This window comes from Kogia breviceps, chromosome 3, assembly GCF_026419965.1.
Source record: "Kogia breviceps isolate mKogBre1 chromosome 3, mKogBre1 haplotype 1, whole genome shotgun sequence".
Taxonomy (NCBI): domain Eukaryota; kingdom Metazoa; phylum Chordata; class Mammalia; order Artiodactyla; family Physeteridae; genus Kogia; species Kogia breviceps.
Genome location: NC_081312.1, coordinates 74,107,281 through 74,129,245, shown reverse-complemented (window position 1 = coordinate 74,129,245; position 21,965 = coordinate 74,107,281). Strand labels below are relative to the sequence as shown.

The 21,965-nt window shown below is 40.9% G+C and overlaps 1 protein-coding gene across 2 annotated transcripts in view; it reads left to right on the top strand.

The window, feature by feature from the left end:
* The window catches only part of LOC131753330 (cathepsin G-like), a 68,124-nt gene that overhangs the window by 33,368 nt on the left and 12,791 nt on the right, over window positions 1-21,965 (top strand). For both annotated transcript variants that reach the window (XM_067028644.1, XM_067028642.1), the window contains one exon: window positions 2,183-2,339. The gene's annotated coding sequence lies outside the window, so the exon portion shown is untranslated. The remainder of the gene's footprint in view (window positions 1-2,182; window positions 2,340-21,965) is intronic.

Here is a 21,965-nt window from a genome sequence, read left to right as displayed (position 1 = left end):
CACCGGTGTGGGAGGTCTGTGAGGGCACTGAGCCTCCCCTACTTCCTTCCCCTGTGTTTTGTGTCTGGAAAGACAGCAGCTCTGACCTGGGCAGAACTTTGGGCATGTTGCAGCCACTCCTGCTCCTGATGGTCTTTCTTCTTTCCCCCGGGCTGGAATAGGTGAATGACAGTCCCCATTCCTGAGGCCTGAGCCCATCTCACTTAACACTCTGTACTTTGACCCTTCTGCCTAGCTCAAATTTCTGAACCCCAGCTCCCATCCCAAACCCAGACTAACAAGTTCAATGCTGCATAGACACTCAGCAAAGATGGATGGCAGGAAGGAAGGGTGTTCACTAAAAGCTCTCATGGGTCTTAGCCTCTCTCTTACCACTGGGAAAGTGCGTTGTGCATTTGGCAGAGGATGTGAAGCTACAAAACACAAGTAATTAAAATCCCTCACTCCATCCCAGGAAAGGGCAACTCGGACAAACAGTCTGCAGTATGGGAGTTGTCAGTGGACCCAGCTTAAGAACCAGTGAAATTTCTCAGTGCCCTCCACCCCTCACTCCTGCCCAGGAGCAGAGCCCAGGGTGCAGTTGTTCAGAAGTGGCTAGATGACAGCACCCAAAGCTCTCCAGGTGCCTTGACTCTGCCCCAGTCTCCAAGCAGCCCATTTTCTGCCCAATCTCCCCTGCCTCCCAGGCCCTCGGCTGCCCCACTGTCTTTGACAGTGCCATCCCCCCATCCTTGTGGCCTTGAATCCCACCTGCACTATCCCCACCAAACCTTAGCCAAAAGCTAATTGGAGGCCATTCAATTGTGCAGCCAGAAAATATTTACTCAGATCCTAGGATGCGTTAAGCCCTAGGACAGGATTTCAGAAGATCCAACCCTATAAGCTCCTAATGCAAACTCAGGTTAATTTCACAATATTGCTGAGAAAGCTCCCAGGAGCTCTGCCCTCATGTCATTGAAGAGCACAGGGAACAGTGTCACTCAGCCTCAGGACCATCTGTTGCCTCAGTTTCCGCTCAGCTGCAGCCCTGCCTTGTGTCACCTGCCCGTCACAGCTCCTGGTCTGTATCTCCCATGACTCCATCCTCCCCACACCCCTACTCTGCTTGCTGTGCAGCTCAATCAATGTCACCTTGGGGGCCCACAACATCAAGAGGCAGGAGAGGACACAACAACAGGGTCAAGTTTTTTTCCATGTAGAAAAAATGTGTCCTTATAGGACACCATAGAGACATTTATTGTCCTTGCACCACTTAGTGAGAAGAAAAAAAAAAAAAGTCTTTCCCCCAATTTCTGCCATGAAACCTCCATCATAAATCAAGTGTTCATATATGTGTGTATCAGTGTCCAAATGTGTGTGGGATCTCTGCTTCTTATCCAGTAGTCTATGTCTCTATGCCCCCATCAATACCATACTATCTTCATTACTATGACTTAATTTGCTAAAGCAAGACCTCCCATCTTCTTCTCATTCTTCACTACTACTTGGCTAATGTTCGCCATTGGTTTTTCCACATCTATTTAGAACCAATTAAGTTCTGTTAAGTAACTCTTGGGTGCAATGAATCTGTAGAGCAGTTTTTGGAGAACTGACATTTGAAAAGTATTTTCTCTTCCAAATTTGAACATGGAATATCTTTATGTTTAGGTCTTCTTAGTGTCTCTTAATACAATTCAGTAATTTTCACCAGAGGTCAAGCACATCTTTTTTTAGATTTTTGTTTAGTTATTTGATACTTTTCATGATTTAAATGTTAACTTTTCAAAATTTCATTTTTTTTTTTTTTTTTTTGTGGTACGCGGGCCTCTCACTGTTGTGGCCTCTCCCGTTGCGGGGCACAGGCTCCGGACGCGCAGGCCCAGCGGCCATGGCTCACGGGCCCAGCCGCTCCGCGGCACGCGGGATCCTCCCGCACCGGGGCACGAACCCGTATCCCCTGCACCGGCAGGCGGACTCCCAACCACTGCGCCACCAGGGAAGCCCTCATTTTTAATTAATGTGTTGTGTTACATCAATTGTGTTTTGAATGAAAAGCCACTCATCCCAGGATAAACCCAAATTAAAATGATATAATATTTTTGCTTATTGGCTGATTTGACTTACATCAATATTCAAATAACATTAGCCTGTAATGTTCATTTCCCATATTGTTTTTTGTTTCTTTTATAAAAACTTTTTGTAGGTATGGAAGATGGTGGAAGAAGGCACAGAAGATGGTGGAAGAGTAAGATGCAGAGATCACCTTCCTCCCCACAGATACATCAGAAATACATCTACACTGGAACTGCTCTATAGAACACCCACTGAACGCTGGCAGAAGACCTCAGACCTCCCAAAAGGCAAGAAACTCCCCATGTACCTGGGTAGGGCAAAAGAAAAAAGAAAAAACAGAGACAAAAGAATAGGGACGGGACCTGCACCAGTGGGAGGGAGCTGTGAAGGAGGAAAGGTTCCCACACACTAGAAGCCCCTTCATGGGTGGAGACTGTGGGTGGCGGAGGTGGGAGCTTCGGAGCCATGGAGGAGAGTGCAGCAACAGGGGTGTGGAGGGCAAAGTGGAGAGACTCCCACACAGAGGATTGGTGCTGACCAGCACTCACCAGCCCGAGAGGCTTTTCTGCTCACCCGCAGGGACAGGCGGGGGCTGGGAGCTGAGGCTCGGGCTTTGGTCGGATGCAGGGAGAGGACTGGGGTTGGCGGCGTGAACACAGCCTGAAGAGGCTACTGCGCCACAGCTAGCCAGAAGGGAGTCCAGGAAAAGCCTGGAGCTGCTGAAGAGACAAGAGACATTTTCTTGCCTCTGTTTCCTGGTGCACAATGAGAGGGGATTAAGAGCGCTGCTTAAAGGAGCTCCAGAGACGGGCGCGAGCTGCGGCTATCAGCATGGATCCCAGAGACAGGCCTGGGATGCTAAGGCTGCTGCTGCCACCACCAAGAAGCCTGTGTGCAAGCACAGGTCACTATCCACACCGCTCCTCCTGGGAGCCTGTGCAGCCTGCGACTGCCAGGGTCCTGTGATCCAGGGACAGCTTCCCCGGGAGAACTCACAGCACGCCTCAGGCTACTGCAATGTCATGCTGGCCTCTGCCGCCACATGCTCGCACCGCATCTGAACCACTCCCTCCTCCTGGGCCTGAGTGAGCCAGAGCCCCCGAATCAGCTGCTCCTTTAACCCCATCCTGTCTGAGTGAAGAACAGACACCTTCAGGCGACCTACATGCAGAGGCAGGGCCAAATCCAAACCTGAACCCTGGGAGCTGTTAAGAACAAAGAAGAGAAAGGGAAATCTCTCCCCATAGCCTCAGAAGCAGTGGATTAAAGCTCCACAATCAAATTGATGTACCCTGCATCTGTGGAATACCTGAATAGACAACGAGTCATCCCAAATTGAGGAGGTGGACTTTGGGAGCAAGATTATTTTTTCCCATTTTCCTCTTTTTGTGAGTGTGTATGTGTATGCTTCTGTGTGGGATTTTGTCTGTATACCTTTGCTTTCACCATTTGTCCTAGGGTTCTGTCTGTCCGTTTTTTTTTTCTTTTTTACTTAAAAATTTTTTTTTCTTAATAATTATTTTTTATTTTAATAACTTTATTTTATTTTATCCTCTTTCTTTCTTTCTTTCTCCCTTTTATTCTGAGCTGTGTGGAGGACAGGCTTTTGGTGCTCCAGTCAGGCATCAGGGCTGTGCCACTGAGGTGGGAGAGCCAGGTTCAGGACACTGGTCCACAGGAGACCTCCCAACTCCATGTAATATCAAATGGCGAGACTCTCCCAGAGATCTCCATCTCAACACCAAGACCCAGCTTCACTCAACAACCAGCAAGCTACAGTGCTGGACACCCTATGCCAAACAACTAGCAAGACAGGAACACAGCCCCATCCATTAGCAGAGAAGCTGCCTGAAATCATAATAAGGCCACAGACACCCCCAAACACACCACCAGACGCAGTCCTTCCCACCAGAAAGACAAGATCCAGCCTCATCCACCAGAACACAGACACTAGTCCCCTCCAAGGAAACCTACACAACCCACTGAACCAACCTTAGCCACTGGGGAAAGACCAAAAACAATGGGAACTACGAACCTGCAGCCTGCAAAAAGGAGACCCCAAACACAGCAAGATAAACAAAATGAAAAGACACAAAAACACACAGCAGATGAAGGAGCAGGGTAAAAACCCACCAAACCTAACAAATGAAGAGGAAATAGGCAGTCTACCTGAAAAAGAATTCAGAATAATGATAGTAAAGATGATCCAAAATCTTGGAAATAGAATAGAGAGAGTGCAAGAAACATTTAACAAGGACCTAGAAGAATGAAAGAGGAAACAAGCAATGATGAACAACACAATAAATGAAATTAAAAATACTCTAGAAGGGGTCAATAGCAGAAGAACGGATAAGTGACCTGGAAGATAAGATAGTGGAAATAACTACTGCAGAGCAGAATAAAGAAAAAAGAATGAAAAGAACTGAGGACAGTCTCAGAGACCGCTGGGACAACATTAAATGCACCAACATTCGAATTATAGGTCCCAGAAGAGGAAGAGAAAAAGAAAGGGACTGAGAAAATATTTGAAGAGATTATAGTTGAAAACTTCCCTAATATTGGAAAGGAAATAGTTAATAGTTAATCAAATAGTTAATCAAGTCCAGGAAGCACAGAGAGTCCCATACAGGATAAATCCAAGGAGAAACGCGCCAAGACATATATTAATCAAATATCAAAAATTAAATACAAAGAAAACATATTAAAAGCAGCAAGGGAAAAACAACAAATAACACACAAGGGAATCCCCATAAGGTTAACAGCTGATCTTTCAGCAGAAACTCTGCAAGCCAGAAGGGAGTGGCAGGACATATTTAAAGTGATGAAGGAAAAAAACCTACAACCAAGATTACTCTACCCAGCAAGGATCTCATTCAGATTTGATGGAGAAATTAAAATCTTTACAGATAAGCAAAAGCTGAGAGAGTTCAGCACCACCAAACCAGCTTAACAACAAATGCTAAAGGAACTTCTCTAGGCAAGAAACACAAGAGAAGGAAAAGACCTACAATAACAAACCCAAAACAATTAGGAAAATGGGAATAGGAACATACATATTGATAATTACCTTAAATGTAAATGGATTAAATGCTCCCACCAAAAGACACAGACTGGCTGAATGGATACAAAAACAAGACCCATATATATGCTGTCTACAAGGGACCCACTTCAGACCTAGGGACACATACAGACTGAAAGTGAGGGGATGGAAAAAGATATTCCATGCAAATGTAAATCAGAAGAAAGCTGGAGTAGCAATTCTCCTATCAGACAATATAGACTTTAAAATAAAGACTATTACAGAGACAAAGAAGGACACTACATAATGATCAATGGATTGACCCATGAAGAAGATATAACAATTGTAAATATTTATGCACCCAACATAGGAGCACCTAAATACATAAGGCACATGCTAACAGCCATAAAATGGGAAATCAACAGTAACACAATCATAGTAGGGGACTTTAACACCCTACTTTCACCAATGGACAGATCATCCAAAATGAAAATAAATAAGGAAACACAAGTTTTAAATGATACATTAAACAAGATGGACTTAATTGATATTTATAGGACATTCCATCCAAAAACAACAGAATACACATTTTTCTCAAGTGCTCATGGAGCATTCTCCAGGATAGATCACATCCTGGGTCACAAATCTATTCACCCCACTGGGTTTGAAATTCTCCTCCGAAATTCCTTTAACTGCAAACGCCTTCTCCCAAGTACACTGTGCATCTTTTCAAATTTCAGACATAAACAGCCGTGTAGCCCCACCTGGCAACCCCCTCTTGCCCTCCTGATAAAAATAGAAAGGGCTGAGGTGGGGAAAGCCGTGGACACAGTGGGGTTTTGTGGATCAGCTGTTCGCACGAGTGTTCCTGACCCCTCTGCCTATTTTGGGAAGGGGTTTCTTTTGGAGGAGCTTGGAGCTGGATTCTTGGGGCATTTGTCATCCATGGCACCTTGGCCCCTTCCATTCTGGGCCCAAGACGCATCTCTGTGGTTGTGTGTTTAACTCTGTGTCCCAGGGAGAAACACCTTTACCTGTGGTTATTGGCTTGGGTGTCAACTCTGGTGACTGTGGGGGATGGAAAAAGTGGTGGCAAGAAGCGCAGGGAAGCAGCTCGTTTGCAGAAGCCACTGGTGTGAAAACTGTCAGCAGGCCCCCAAGTCAGGCACCATGACCCCACGAGCAGGTGAAGGGCTTTTAGAGGTGATAAGCTCTTACCTTGTACACTTGGTTCTGCTGTATGGGACAGGGGTGAGCGAGCAGGGCGAACTGGCAAGTTCCCTGAGCTTGGCCTTATGAGACCTGTTCTAGGTCCAGCTGTAGGGTTTACCAACCATGTGACCTTGGACCTCAGTTTCCTCCTCAGTAAAAGAGGAATTGCAATATTCCCATAGAAAGACACAGATGGGATCCTGCTGCTTCTCTGCTTACAGCCATCCAGTAGCTTCTGGTTACATTCAGGACACCACGGCCAACAGTGAATGAAATTTAAGAATGAATGAAATTTAAGAAAATTGAAATTGTTTCAAGTATCTTTTCCAACCACAATGCTATGAGACTAGATATCAATTACAGGAAAAGATCTGTAAAATATACAAACATATGGAGGCTAAACAATACACTACTTAATAACGAAGTGATCACTGAAAAAATCAAAGAAGAAATCAAAAAATACTTAGAAACAAATGACAATGGAGACACAATGACCCAAAACCTATGGGATGCAGCAATAGCAGTTCTAAGAGGGAAGTTTATAGCAATACAATCCTACCTTAAGAAACAGGAAACATCTCGAATAAACAAGCTAACCTTACACCTAAAGCAATTAGAGAAAGATGAACAAAACCCCCCAAATTTAGCAGAAGGAAAGAAATCATAAAGATCAGATCAGAAATAAATGAAAAAGAAATGAAGGAAACAATAGCAAAGATCAATAAAAGTAAAAGCTGGTTCTTTGAGAAGATAAACAAAATTGATAAACCATTAGCCAGACTCATCAAAAAAAAAAAAAGGGAGAAGACTCAAATCAATAGAATTAGAAATGAAAATGGAGAAGTAACAACCGACACTGCAGAAATACAAAAGATTATTAGAGATTACTACAAGCAACTCTATGCCAATAAAATGGACAACCTGGAAGAAATGGACAAATTCTTAGAAATGCACAATCTGCTGAGACTGAACCAGGAAGAAATAGAAAATATGAACAGACCAATAACAAGCACTGAAATCGAAACTGTGATTAAAAATCTTCCAACAAACAAAAGCCCAGGACCGGATGGCTTCACAGGTGAATTCTATCAAACATTTAGAGAAGAGTTAACACCTATCCTTCTCAAACTCTTCCAAAAGAGAGAGGGAGGAACACTCCCAAACTCATTCTATGAGGCCACCATCACCCTGATACCAAAACCAGATAAGACGTCACAAAGAAAGAAAACTACAGGCCAATATCACTGATGAACATAGATGCAAAAATCCTCAACCAAATACTAGCAAACAGAATCCAACAGCACATTAAAAGGATCATACACCATGATCAAGTGGGGTTTATTCCAGTAATGCAAGTATTCTTCAATATACGCAAATCAATCAACGTGATACACCATATCAACAAACTGAAGGAGAAAAACCATATGATCATCTCAATAGATGCAGAGAAAGCTTTTGACAAAATTCAGCACTCATTTATGATAAAAACCTTGCAGAAAGTAGGCATACAGGGAACTTTCCTCAACATAATAAAGGCCATATATGACAAACCCACAGCTAGCATCGTTCTCAATGGTGAAAAACTGCAACCATTTCCACTAAGATCAGGAACAAGACAAGGTTGCCCACTCTCACCACTCTTATTCAACATAGTTTTGGAAGTTCTAGCCACAGCAATCAGAGAAGAAAAAGAAATAAAAGGAATCCAAATAGGAAAAGAAGAAGTAAAGCTGTCACTGTTTGCAGATGACATGATACTATACCTAGAGAATCCTAAGGATGCTACCAGAAAACTACTAGAGCTAATCAATGAATTTGGTAAAGTTGCAGGATACAAAATTAATGCACAGAAATCTCTGGCATTCTTATACACTAATGATGAAAAATCTGAGAGTGAAATTAAGAAAACACTCCCATTTACCATTGCAACAAAAAGAATAAAATATCTAGGAATAAACCTACCTAAGGAGACAAAAGACTTGTATGCAGAAAACTATAAGACACTGATGAAAGAAATTAAAGATGATACAAATAGGTGGAGAAATATACCATGTTCTTGGATTGGAAGAATCAACATTGTGAAAATGACTATACTACCCAAAGCAATCTACCGATTCAATGCAATCCCTATTAAATTACCACTGGCATTTTTTACAGAACTAGAACAAAAAATTTCACAATTTGTATGGAAACACAAAAGACCCCGAATAGCCAAAGCAATCTTGAGAACGAGAAATGGAGCTGGAGGAATTAGGCTCCCTGACTTCAGACTCTACTACAAGGCTACAGTAATCAAGACAGTATGGTACTGGCACAAAAACAGAAATATAGATCAATGGAACAGGATAGAAAGCCCAGAGATAAACCCACACACATATGGTCACCTTATCTTTGATAAAGGAGGGAAGGATATACAGTGGAGAAAAGACAGCCTCTTCAATAAGTGGTGCTGGGAAAACTGGACAGCTACATGTAAAAGTATGAAATTAGAACACTCTCTAACACCACACACAAAAATAAACTCAAAATGGGTTAAAGACCTAAATGTAAGGCCAGACACTATCAAACTCTTAGAGGAAAACATAGGCAGAACACTCTATGACATCAATCACAGCAAGATCCTTTTTGACCCATCTCCTAGAGAAATGGAAATAAAAACACAAATAAACAAATGGGACCTAATGAAACTTAAAAGCTTTTGCACAGCAAAGGATACCATAAACAAGACCAAAAGACAACCCTCAGAATGGGAGAAAATATTTGCAAATGAAGCAACTGACAAAGGATTAATTTCCAAAATTTATAAGCAACTCATGCAGCTCAATAACAAAAAAACAAACAACCCAATCCAAAAATGGGCAGAAGAACTAAATAGACATTTCTCCAAAGAAGATATACAGATTGCTAACAAACACATGAAAGAATGCTCAACCTCATTAATCATTAGAGAAATGCAAATCAAAACTACAATGAGATATCATCTCACACCGGTCAGATTGGCCATCATCAAAAACTCTAGAAACAATAAATGCTGGAGAGGGTGTGGAGAAAAGGGAACCCTCTTGCACTGCTGGTGGGAATGTAAATTGATACAGCCACTATGGAGAACAGTATGGAGGTTCCTTAAAAAACTACAAATAGAACTACCATACGACCCAGCAATCCCACTACTGGGCATATACCCTGAGAAAACCATAATTCAGAAAGACTCATGTACCAAAATGTTCATTGCAGCTCTATTTACAATAGCCAGGACATGGAAGCAACCTAAGTGTCCATCAGCAGATGAATGGATAAAGAAGATGTGGCACATATATACAATGGAATATTACTCAGCCATAAAAAGAAATGAAACTGAGTTATTTATAATGAGGTGGATGGACCTGGAGTCTGTCATACAGAGTGAAGTAAGTCAGAAGGAGAAAAACAAATACCATATGCTAACACATATATATGGACTCTAAGGGAAAAAAATGTCATGAAGAGATTAGTGGTAGGACAGGAATAAAACACAGACTTACTCGAGCATGGACTTGGGGATATGGGGAGGGGGAAGGGTGGGCTGTGACGAAGTGAGAGAGTGGCAGGGACATATACACACTATCAAATGTAAATTAGATAGCTAGTGGGAAGCTGCTGCATAGCACAGGGAGATCACCTCTGTGCTTTGTGACCACCTAGAGGGGTGGGATAGGGACGGTAGGAGAGAGGGTGATGCAAGAGGGAAGAGATATGGGAACATATGTATATGTATAACTGATTCAGTTTGTTGTAAAGGAAAAACTAACACACTATTGTAAAACAATTATACTCCAATAAAGATGTTAAAAAAAAAAAAAAAAACCCTGCAGAAAGTAAGCATAGAGGGAACTTTCCTCAACATAATAAAGGCCATATATGACAAACCCACAGCCAGCATTGTTCTCAATGGTGAAAAACTGAAACCATTTCCACTAATTTCAGGAACAAGACAAGGTTGCCCTCTCTCACCACTGTTATTCAACATAGTTTTGGAAGTTCTAGCCACAGCAATCAGAGAAGAAAAAGAAATAAAAGGAATCCAAATTGGAAAAGAAGTAAAGCTGTCACTGTTTGCAGATGACATGATACTATACATAGAGAATCCTAAAGATGCTACCAGAAAATTACTAGAGCTAATCAATGAATTTGGTAAAGTAGCAGGATACAAAATTAATGCACAGAAATCTCTGGCATTCTTATACACTAATGATGAAAAATCTGAGAGTGAAATTAAGAAAACACTCCCATTTACCATTGCAACAAAAAGAATAAAATATCTAGGAATAAACCTACCTAAGGAGACAAAAGACCTGTATGCAGAAAACTATAAGACACTGATGAAAGAAATTAAAGATGATACAAATAGATGGAGAGATATACCATGTTCTTGGATTGGAAGAATCAACATTCTGAAAATGACTCTACTACCCAAAGCAATGTACAGATTCAATGCAATCCCTATCAAACTACCACTGGCATTTTTTACAGAACTAGAACAAAAAATTTCACAATTTGTATGGAAACACAAAAGACCCCGAATAGCCAAAGCAATCTTGAGAATGAAAAATGGAGCTGGAGGAATCAGGCTCCCTAACTTCTTACTATACTACAAAGCTACAGTCATCAAGACAGTATGGTACTGGCACAAAAAACAGAAATATAGGTCAATGGAACAGGATAGAAAGCCCAGAGATAAACCCACACACATATGGTCACCTTATCTTTGATAAAGGAGGGAAGGATATACAGTGGAGAAAAGACAGCCTCTTCAATAAGTGGTGCTGGGAAAACTGGACAGCTACATGTAAAAGTATGAAATTAGAACACCATACACAACAGTAAACTCAAAATGGCTTAAAGACCTAAATGTAAGGCCAGACACTATCAAACTCTTAGAGGATAACATAGGCAGAACACTCTATGACATAAATCACAGCAAGATCCTTTTGGACCCACCTCCTAGAGAAAAGGACATAAAAACAAAAATAAACAAATGGGAGCTAATGAAACTTAAAAGCTTTTGCACAGCAAAGGATACCATAAACAAGACCAAAAGACAACCCTCAGAATGGGAGAAAATAATTGCAAATGAAGAAACTGACAAAGGATTAATTTCCAAAATTTACAAGCAGCTCATGCAGCTCAATAACAAAAAAACAAACAACCCAATCCAAAAATGGGCAGGAGACCTAAATAGACATTTCTCCAAAGAAGATATACAGATTGCCAACAAACACATGAAGGAATGCTCAATATCATTAATCATTAGAGAAATGCAAATCAAAACTACAATGAGATATCATCTCACACTGGTCAGAATGGCCATCATCAAAAGATCTAGAAACAATAAATGCTGGAGAGGGTGTGGAGAAAAGGGAACCCTCTTGCACTGCTGGTGGGAATGTAAATTGATACAGCCACTATGGAGAACAGTATGGAAGTTCCTTAAAAAACTACAAATAGAACTACCATACGACCCAGCAATCCCACTACTGGGCATATACCCTGAGAAAACCATAATTCAAAAAGAGTCATGTACCATAATGTTCATTGCCCCTCTATTTATAATAGCCAGGACATGGAAGCAACCTAAGTGTCCATCAACAGATGAATGGATAAAGAAGATGTGGCACATATATACAATGGAATATTACTCAGCCATAAAAAGAAATGAAACTGGGTTATTTGTAGTGAGGTGGTTGGACCTAGAGTCTGTCATAGAGAGTGAAGTAAATCAGAAAGAGAAAAACAAATACCATATGCTAACATATATATGTAATCTAAGAAAAAAAATAATTAAAAAAACCATGAAGAACCTAGGGGTAAGATGGGAATAGAGACACAGACCTACTAGAGCATGCACTTGAGGATATGGGGAGGGGGAAGGGTAAGCTGTGACAAAGTGAGAGAGTGGCAGGGACATATACACACTACCAAATGTAAATTAGATAGCTAGTGGGAAGCTGCAGCATAGCACAGGGAGTTCACCTCTGTGCTTTGTGACCACCTAGAGGGGTGGGATATTGAGGGTGGGAGGGAGGGAGACACAAGAGGGAAGTGATTTGGGAACATATGTATATGTATAACTGATTCACTTTGTTATAAAGCAAAAAGTAACACACCATTGTAAAGCAATTATACTCCAATAATGTTAAAAAAAACTTTTTATTTTTTATTGGAATATAGGTGAGCATCAATGCTGTGTTAGTTTCAGATGTACAGCAAAGTGATTCAGTTATACACATAAATGTATCTGTTCTTTTTCCAATTCTTCTCCTATTCAGGTTGTCACATAATATTGAGCAGAGTTCCCTGTACTATACAGTAGGTCCCTGTTGGTTATCCATCCTAAGCATAGCAGTTGTATATGTCAATCCCAAACTCCGTAACCATCCCTTCCCTCACCCTTCCCTCCTGGTAGCCATAAGTTCCTTCTCTAAGTTTGTGAGTCTGTTTCTGTTTTGTAAATAAGTTCATTTGTATCACTTTTTAAGAGTCTGCATACAAGCGATACCTGTCCTTCTTGTTTGATTTACTTCTCTCAGTTTGACAATCCCTAGGTCCATCCATGTTGCTGCAAATGGCATTATCTCATTTTTTTAATGGCTAATATTCCATTGTATATATGTACCACATCTTTATCCATTCTTCTGTCAATGGACACTTAGTTAGATTCCATGTCTTGGCTATTGTAAACGGTGCTGCAGTAAACATTGGGGTGAATGTATATTTTTAGATTATGGTTTTTCTCCAGATATATGCCCAGGAGTGGGATTGCTGAATCATATGGTAGCTCTGTTTTTAGTTTTTTAAGGAACCTCCACACTGTTCTTCATTGTGGGTGTAGAAATTTACATTCCCTCTTACAGTGTAGGAGGTTCCCTTTCCTCCACACTCTCTCCAGTATTTATTGTTTGTAGATTTTTTGATGATGGCCTTTCTGACCAGTGTGAGTTGATACCTCATTGTAGCTTTGATTTGCATTGCTCTAATAATTAGTGATGGTGAGCATCTTTTCATGTGTTTGTACCCATCTGTGTGTCTTCTTTGAGAAATGTCTATTTAGGTCTTCTGCCCACTTTCCGATTGGGTTGTTTGTTTTTTTGATATTGAGCTGCATGAGCTGTTTGTATATTTTGGAGATTAATCCCTTGTCAGTTGCTTCATTTGCAAATATTTTCTCCTATTCTGAGGTTGTCTTTTCATTTTCTTTATGGATTCCTTTGCTGTGCAAAAGCTTTTAAATTTAATTATGTCCCATTTGTTTTTTTTTTGTTTGTTTGTTTGTTTTTATTTTCATTACTCTAGGAGGTGGTCAAAAATAATCTTTCTGTGATTTATGTCAAAAAGTGTTCTGCCTGTGTTTTCCTCTAAGAGGTTTATAGTATATGGTCTTACATTTAGGTTTTAGTCTATTTTATGTTTATTTTTGTGTATGGTGTTAAGGAGTGTTCTAATATCATTCTTTTACATGTACCTCACCAGTTTTCCCGCTACCACTTATTGAAGAGACTGTCTTTTCTCCATTGTATATTCTTGCCTCCTTTGTCATAGATTAGGTGACCATAAGTGTGTGGGTTCTCTGCACTTTCTATCCAGTTTCATTGATCTATATTCCTATTTTGTGCCAGTACCATACTCTTTTGATGACTACAGCTTTGTAGTATAGTCTGAAGTCAGGGAGCCTGATTCCTCCAGCTCCATTTTCCTTTCTCAAGATTGCTTTGGCTATTCAGGGTCTTTTGTGTTTCCATACAAATTATAAAATTTTTTTGTTCTAATTCTGTGAAAAATCCCATTGGTAGTTTGATAGTGATTGCACTGAATCTGTAGATTGCTTTGGGTCTACATAGTCATTTCCACAATACTGATTCTTCCAAATCAAGAACACAGTATATCTATCTGTTTGTGTCATCTTTAATTTTTTTCATCAGTATCTTACAGTTTTCTGAGTACAGGTTTTTTGTCTCCCTAGGTAGGTTTATTCTTAGGTGTTTTATTATTTTTTTGATGTGATGGTAAATGTGATTGTTTCCTTAATTTCTCTTTTTGATCTTTCGTTGTTAGTGTATATGAATGCAAGAGATTTTCTGTGTATTAATTTTGTATCATGCAACTTTCCAGATTTCATTGGTGAGCTCTAATAGTTTTCTGATAATATCTTTAGGATTCTCTAAGTATATTATCATATCATCTGCCAACAGTGACAGGTTAACTTCTTCTTTTCCAATTTGGATTCCTTTTATTTCTTTTTCTTCTCTGGTTATCATAACTAGGACTTCCAAAACTATGTTGAACAAAAATGGTGAGGGTGGACATTCTTGTCTTGTTCCTGATCTTAGAGGAAATGCTTTCAGCTTTTCACCTTTGAGTATGATGTTAGTTGTAGGTTTGTCATATATGGCCCTTATTATGATGAGGTATGTTCCTTCTATGTACACTTGCTGGAGAGTTTTTATCATAAATTGGTGTTGAATTTTGTCAAAAGCTTATTCTGCATCTATTGAGACAATCATATGGTTTTCATTCATCAAATTGTTTATGTGGTTTATCACACTAATTGATTTGTGGATATTGTCTTCACTGGGTTTGGCATCGAAGTTTTGCTAGTCTCATAAGGGAGATGAGTAGCATCTATGCTCCAAGAGAAATTGTATACCATTCTTTTAATTTTTTTTTTTTACACATTTCCAGTGAAGCCATGTGAGCCTGGGGCTGTCCTTGCTGGAATATTTTTGAAAACGGAATCAATTTATTTAATGTTTACAGGAAAATTTAAACTTCCTGAGTATGTTTCTTTAAGTTATATTTCCTAGGGATTTGTCAATTCCATGTATAATTTCAAAATTATTGGCTTCCCAGTGATCTGTAAGGTAACACAGATATGATTTATATATAGACATATATCTCCCAGATGTAAACCTTTCTTAATTCTCCCACCCTGTGGCTTTACTTTTCACTATGTCACTAGTGTCTTGGATAGCCTCATCCACCAGGGGGCAGACAGCAGAAATAAAAAGAACTACAATCCTGCAGCCTGTGGAAAAACCCCACAACCACAGAAAGATAGACAAGGTGAAAAGGCAGAGGGCTATGTACCAGATGAAGAAACAAGGTAAAACCTAAAAAAAACAACTAACTGAAGTGGAGATAGGCAACCTTCCAGAAAAAGAATTCAGAATAATGATAGTGAAGATGACCCAGGACCTTGGAAAAAGAATGGAGGCAAAGATCGAGAAGATGAAAGAAATGATTAACAAAGATCTAGAAGAATTAAAGAACAAATAAACAGAGATGAACAATACAATAACTGAAATGAAAACTACACTAGAAGGAATCAAGAGCAGAATAACTGAGGCAGAAGAATGGATAAGTGACCTGGAAGACAGAATGGCGGAATTCACTACTGCAGAACAGAATAAAGGAAAAAGAATGAAAAGAAATGAAAACAGCCTAAGAGATCTCTAGGACAACATTAAACGCAAAAACATTCACATTATAGGGGTCCCAGGAGAAGAGAGAGAGAAAGGACCCGAAAAAATATTTGAAGAGATTATACTCTAAAACTTCCTTAACATGGGAAAGGAAATAGCCACCCTAGACCAGGAAGCACAGAGAGTCCCATACAGGATAAACCCAAGGAGAAACACGCCACAACACATAGTAATCGAATTGGCAAAAATTAAAGACAAAGAAAAATTATTGAACACGGCAAGGGGAAAACAACAAATAACATACAAGGGAACTCCCATAAGGTTAACAGCTGATTTCTCAGCAGAAAATCTACGAACCAGAAGAGAGTGGCATGACATATTGAAAGTGATGAAAGGGAAGAACCTACAACCAAGATTACTCTACCCATCAAGGATCTCATTCAGATTCGATGGAGAAATCAAAAGCTTTACAGAGAAGCAAAAGCTAAGAGAATTCGCACCACCAAACCAGCTCTACAACAAATGCTAAAGGAACTTCTCTAAGTGGGAAACACAGAGAAGAAAAGGACCTGCAAAAACAAACCCCAAACAATTAAGAAAATGGTAATAGGAACACACACATATCGATAATTACCTTAAACGTGAATGGATTAAATGCTCCAACCAAAAGACAGAGGCTCAATGAATGGATACAAAAACAAGACCCATATATATTCTGTGTACAAGAGACCCACTTCAGACTTATGGACACATACAGACTGAAATTGAGGGGATGGAAAAAGACTATTCCATTCAAATGGAAATCAAAAGAAAGCTGGAGTAGCAATACTCATATCAGATAAAATAGATTTTAAAGTAAAGAATGTTACAAGAGACAAAGAAGGACACTACATAATGATCAAGGGATCAATCCAAGAAGAAGATATAAAATTGTAAATATGTATGCACCCAACATAGGAGCACCTCAATACATAAGGCAAATGCTAACAGCCATAAAAGGGGAAATTGACAGTAATGCAATAATAGTGGAGGACTTTAATACCTCACTGACACCAATGGACAGATCATCGAAACAGAAAATTAATAAGGAAACACAACCTTTAAATGACACAATAGACCAGATAAATTTAATTGATATTTATAGGACATTCCATCCATAAACAGCAGATTACACTTTCTTCTCAAGTGCACAGGGAACATTCTCTAGGATAGATCACACCTTGGGTCACAAATCAAGCTTCAGTAAATTAAAAAAAATTGAAATCATATCAAGCATCTTTTCTGACCACAATGCTTTGAGATTAGAAATAATTACAGGGATAAAAAAGTAAAAAACACAAACACATGGAGGCTAAACAATACGTTACTAAATAACCAAGAGATCACTGAAGAAATCAAAGAGGAAATCAACAAATACCTAGAGACAAATGACAATGAAAACACGACAACCCAAAACCTATGTCATGCAGCAAAAGCAGTTCTAAGAGGGACGTTTACAGCGATACAAGACTACCTCAAGAAACAAGAAAAATCTCAAAAGAACAATCTAACCTTACACCTAAAGGAACTAGAGAAAGAAGACCAAACAAAACCCAAAGTTAGCAGAAGGAAAGAAATCATAAAGATCAGAGCAGAAATAAATGAAACAAACAAAGAAAACCATAACAAAGATCAATAAAACTAAAGCTGATTATTTGAGAAGATAAACAAAATTGATAAACCATTAGCCAGACTCATCAAGAAAAAGAGGGAGAGGACTCAAATCAATAAAATTACAAATGAAAAAGGAGAAGTTACAACAGACACTGCAGAAATACAAAGCATCTGAAGAGACTATTACCAGCAAAGCTATGCCAATAAAATTGACAACCTGGAAGAAATGGACAAATCCTTAGAAAGGTATAAGCTTCCAAGACTGAATCAGGAAAAAATAATATGAACAGACCAATCACATAATATGAACAGACCAATCACAAGTAATGAAATTGACACTGTGATTAAAAATCTTCCAACAAACAGAAGCCCAGGACCAGATGTCTTCACAGGTGAATTCTATCCAATATTTACCAAAGAGCTAATACCCATCCTTCCCAAACTCTTCCAAAAAATTGCAGAGGAAGGAACACTCCCAAACTCATTCTCTGAGGCCACCATCACCCTGACACCAAAATCAGACAGAGATACTACAAAAAAAAAAAGAAAATTACAGACCAATATCACTGATGAATATAGATGCAAAAATCCTCAACAAAATACTAGCAAACTGAATCCAACAACACATTAAGAGGATCATACACCATGATCAAGTGGGATTTATCCCAGGAATGCAAGGATTCTTCAATATACGCAAATGAATCAATGTGATACACCACGTTAACAAATTGAAGGATAAAAACCATATGATCATCTCAATAGATGCAGAAAAACCTTTTGACACAATTCAACACCAATTCATGATAAAAACTCTCCAGAAAGTGGGCATAGAGGGAACCTACGTTAACATAATAAAGGCCATATATGACAAACCCACAGCAAACATCATTCTCAATGGTGAAAAACTGAAAGCATTTCCTATAAGATCTGGAACAAGACAAGGATGTCCACTCTCGCCACTGTTATTCAACATAGTTTTGGAAGTCCTAGCCATGGCAATCAGAGAAGAAAAAGAAATAAAAGGAATCCAAATCGGAAAAGAAGTAAAACTGTCAGTGTTTGTAGATGACATGATACTATACATAGAGAACCCTAAAGATGCCTCCAGAAAACTACTAGAGCTAATCAATGAATTTGGTAAGTTGCAGGATACAAAATTAATGCACAGAAATCTCTTGCATTCCTATATACTAATGATGAAAAATCGAAAGAGAAATTAAGGAAACACTCCCATTTACCATTGCAACAAAAAGAATAAAATACCTAGGAATAAAGCTACCTACTGAGACAAAAGACCTGTATGCATAAAACTATAAGACACTGATGAAAGAAATTAAAGATGATACAAACAGATGGAGAGATATACCATGTTCTTGGATAGAAAGAATCAATATTATGATGTACTACCCAAAGCAATGTACAGATTCAATGCAATCCCTATCAAATTATCAATGGCATGTTTTACAGAACTAGAACAAAAGTCTTAAAATTTGTATGGAGACATAAAAGACACCCAATAGCCAAAGCAGTCTTGAGGGAAAAAAACGGAGCTGGAGGAATCAGACTCCCTGACTTCAGACTATACTACAAAGCTACAGTAATCAACACAATATGGTGCTGGTACAAAAACAGAAACATAGATCAATGGAGCAGGATAGAAAGCCCAGAGAGACGGCTTAAAGATGGCGGAAGAGTAAGACGTGGAGATCTCCTTCCTCCTCAGAGAGACATCAGAAATACATCTACACGTGGAACTTCTCCTATAGAACACCCACCGAACGCTGGCAGAAGACCTCAGACCTCCAAAAAGGCAAGAAACTCTCCACATATCTGGGTAGGGCAAAAGAAAAATGAATAAACAGGGACAAAAGAATAGGGACGGGACCTACGCCAGTGGGAGGGAGCCGTGAAGGAGGAAAGACTCCCACACACTAGAAGCCCCTTCGCGGGCGGAGACTGCGGGCGCCGGAGGGGGAAGCTCCGGAGCCGCGGAGGACAGCTCAGCCACAGGGGTGCGGAGGGCAAAGCGGAGAGATTCCCACAGAGGATCGGCGCTGACTGGCACTCACCAGCCCAAGGGGCTCCTCTGCTCACCCACCGGGGTGAGCGGGGCCGGGAGCTGAGGCTCGGGCTTCAGTCGGATCCCAGGGAAAGGTCTGGAGTTGGCCGAGTGAAAACAGCCTGAAGGGGGCTAGTGCACCACGGCTGGCCGGGAGGGAGTCCGGTTGAAGTCCGGAGCTGCCGAAGAGGCAAGAGACCTTTTCCTCCCTCTTTGCTGCCTGGGCGTGAGGAGAGGGGATTAAGTGCGCCGCTTAAAGGAGCCCCAGAAGCGGGCGCGGAGCTGCCGAAGAGACAAGAGACTTTTTCTTGCCTCTTTGCTTCCTCGGGCGTGAGGTGAGGGGATTAAGAGCACCGCATAGAGGAACTCCAGAAACGGGCGCGAGCCGCGGCTGTCGGCACGGACAACAGAGACGGGTGTGGGACGCTAAGGTTGCTGCTGCCACCGCCAAGAGGCCTGTGTGTGAGCACAGGTCACTCTCCACACCGGCCCTCCCGGGAGCCCGTGCAGCCCGCCACTGCCGGGGTCCCGGGATCCAGGGACAGCTTCCCCGGGAGAACGCGTGGCGCGCCTTGGGCCGGTGCAGCATCACGTCGGCCTCTGCCGCCGCGGACTCGCCCCGCCCCCGTGCCACTCCCTCCCCCCAGCCTGAGTGAGCTGGAGCCCCTGAATCAACTGCTCCTTTAACATCGTCCTGTCTGAGCGAAGGGCAGTCGCCCTCGGACGACCTACACGCAGAGGCGGGACCAAGTCCAAAGCTGAACCCCAGGAGCTGTGCGAACAGAGAGGAGAGGGGGAGGTCTCTCCCAGCAGCCTCAGAAGCGGCGGATTAAAGCTCCACAATCAACTTTAAGTGCCCTGCATCTGTTGAAAACCTGAATAGACAACGAATCATCCCAAGTTGAGGAGGTGGACTTTGGGAGCAAGATATACTATTATTTCCCCCCTTTTTTTCTTTTTGTGAGTGTGTATGTGTGTGCTGCTGTGTGAGATTTTGTCTGTATAGCTTTGCTTTCACCATTTGTCCTAGGGTTAGACCGACCCATTTTTCTGTTTTTTTTTTTTAAGGAAATTTTTCTTCGTAATAATTATTTTTTATTTTAATAACTATACTTTATACTACTCTGTCTTCTCCCTTTCTTTCTTCCTTTCTTCCTTCCTTTCTTCCCTCCTTCCCTCCTTTCTTCCTTCCTTCCCCCCTTCTTTCCTCCCTTCCTCTCTTCCTTCCTCCCTTTCTTCCTCTGCACCTTCCTTCCTTCCTTTCTTGCTTCCTTCCTTCATTTCTTCCTTCCTTCCCTCCCTCCCTCCTTCCTTCCTTTTCTTTCCTTTCTATTTTTTTACCTTTTATTTTGAGCCGTGTGGATTGAAGTTTCTTGGCGCCCCAGCCAGGCACCAGGGCGGTGTCTCTGAGGTGGGAGAACCAACCTCAAGACACTAGTCCACAAGAGACCTCCCAGCTCCACGTAATATCAGACGGCGAAAATCTCCCAGAGATCTCCATCTCAACACCAAGACCCAGCTTCACTCAAGGACCAGCAAAGAACAGTGCTGGACACCCTATCCCCAACAAAGAGCAAGACAGGTCTACAGTCCCATCCATCAGCAGAGAGGCTGCCTAAAATCATAATAAGGTTACCAACATCCCCAAACTCACCACCAGACAAGGACCTGCCCACCAGAAAGACAAGATCCAGCCTCATCCACCAGAACAGAGGCACTAGTCCCCCCAACCAGGGAATCTACTCAACCCACTGAACCAACCTTAGCCACTGGGGACAGCCACCAAAAACAACAGGAACTACGAACCTGCAGTGTGCAAAAAGGAGACCCCAAACACAGTAAGATAAGTGAAACGAGAAGACAGAAAAACACACAACAGATGAAGGAGCAAGATAAAAACACACCAGACCTAACAAATGAAGAGGAAATAGGCAGTCTACCTGAAAAAGAATTCAGAATAATGATAGTAAAGATGATTCAAAACCTTGGAAATAGAATAGACAATTGGCAAGAAACAGTTAACAGGGACCTAGAAGAAATAAAGAGGAAGCAAGAAATGATGAGCAACACAATAAATGAAATGAAAAATACTCTAGATGGGATCAATAGCAGAATAACTGAGGCAGAAGGACGGATAAGTGACCTGGAAGATAAAATAGTGGAAATAACTACTGCAGAGCAGAAGAAAGAAAAAAGAATGAAAAGAACTGAGGACAGTCTCAGAGACCGCTGGGACAACATTAAATGCACCAACATTCGAATTATAGGGGTCCCAGAAGAAGAAGAGAACAAGAAAGGGACTGAGAAAATATTTGAAGAGATTATATTTGAAAACTTCCCTAATATGGGAAAGGAAATAGTCAATCAAGTCCAGGAAGCACAGAGACTCCCATACAGGATAAAGCCAAAGAGAAACACGCCAAGACACATAATAATCAAACTGTCAAAAATTAAATACAAAGAAAACATATTAAAAGCAGCAAGGGAAAAACAACAAATAACACACAAGGGAATC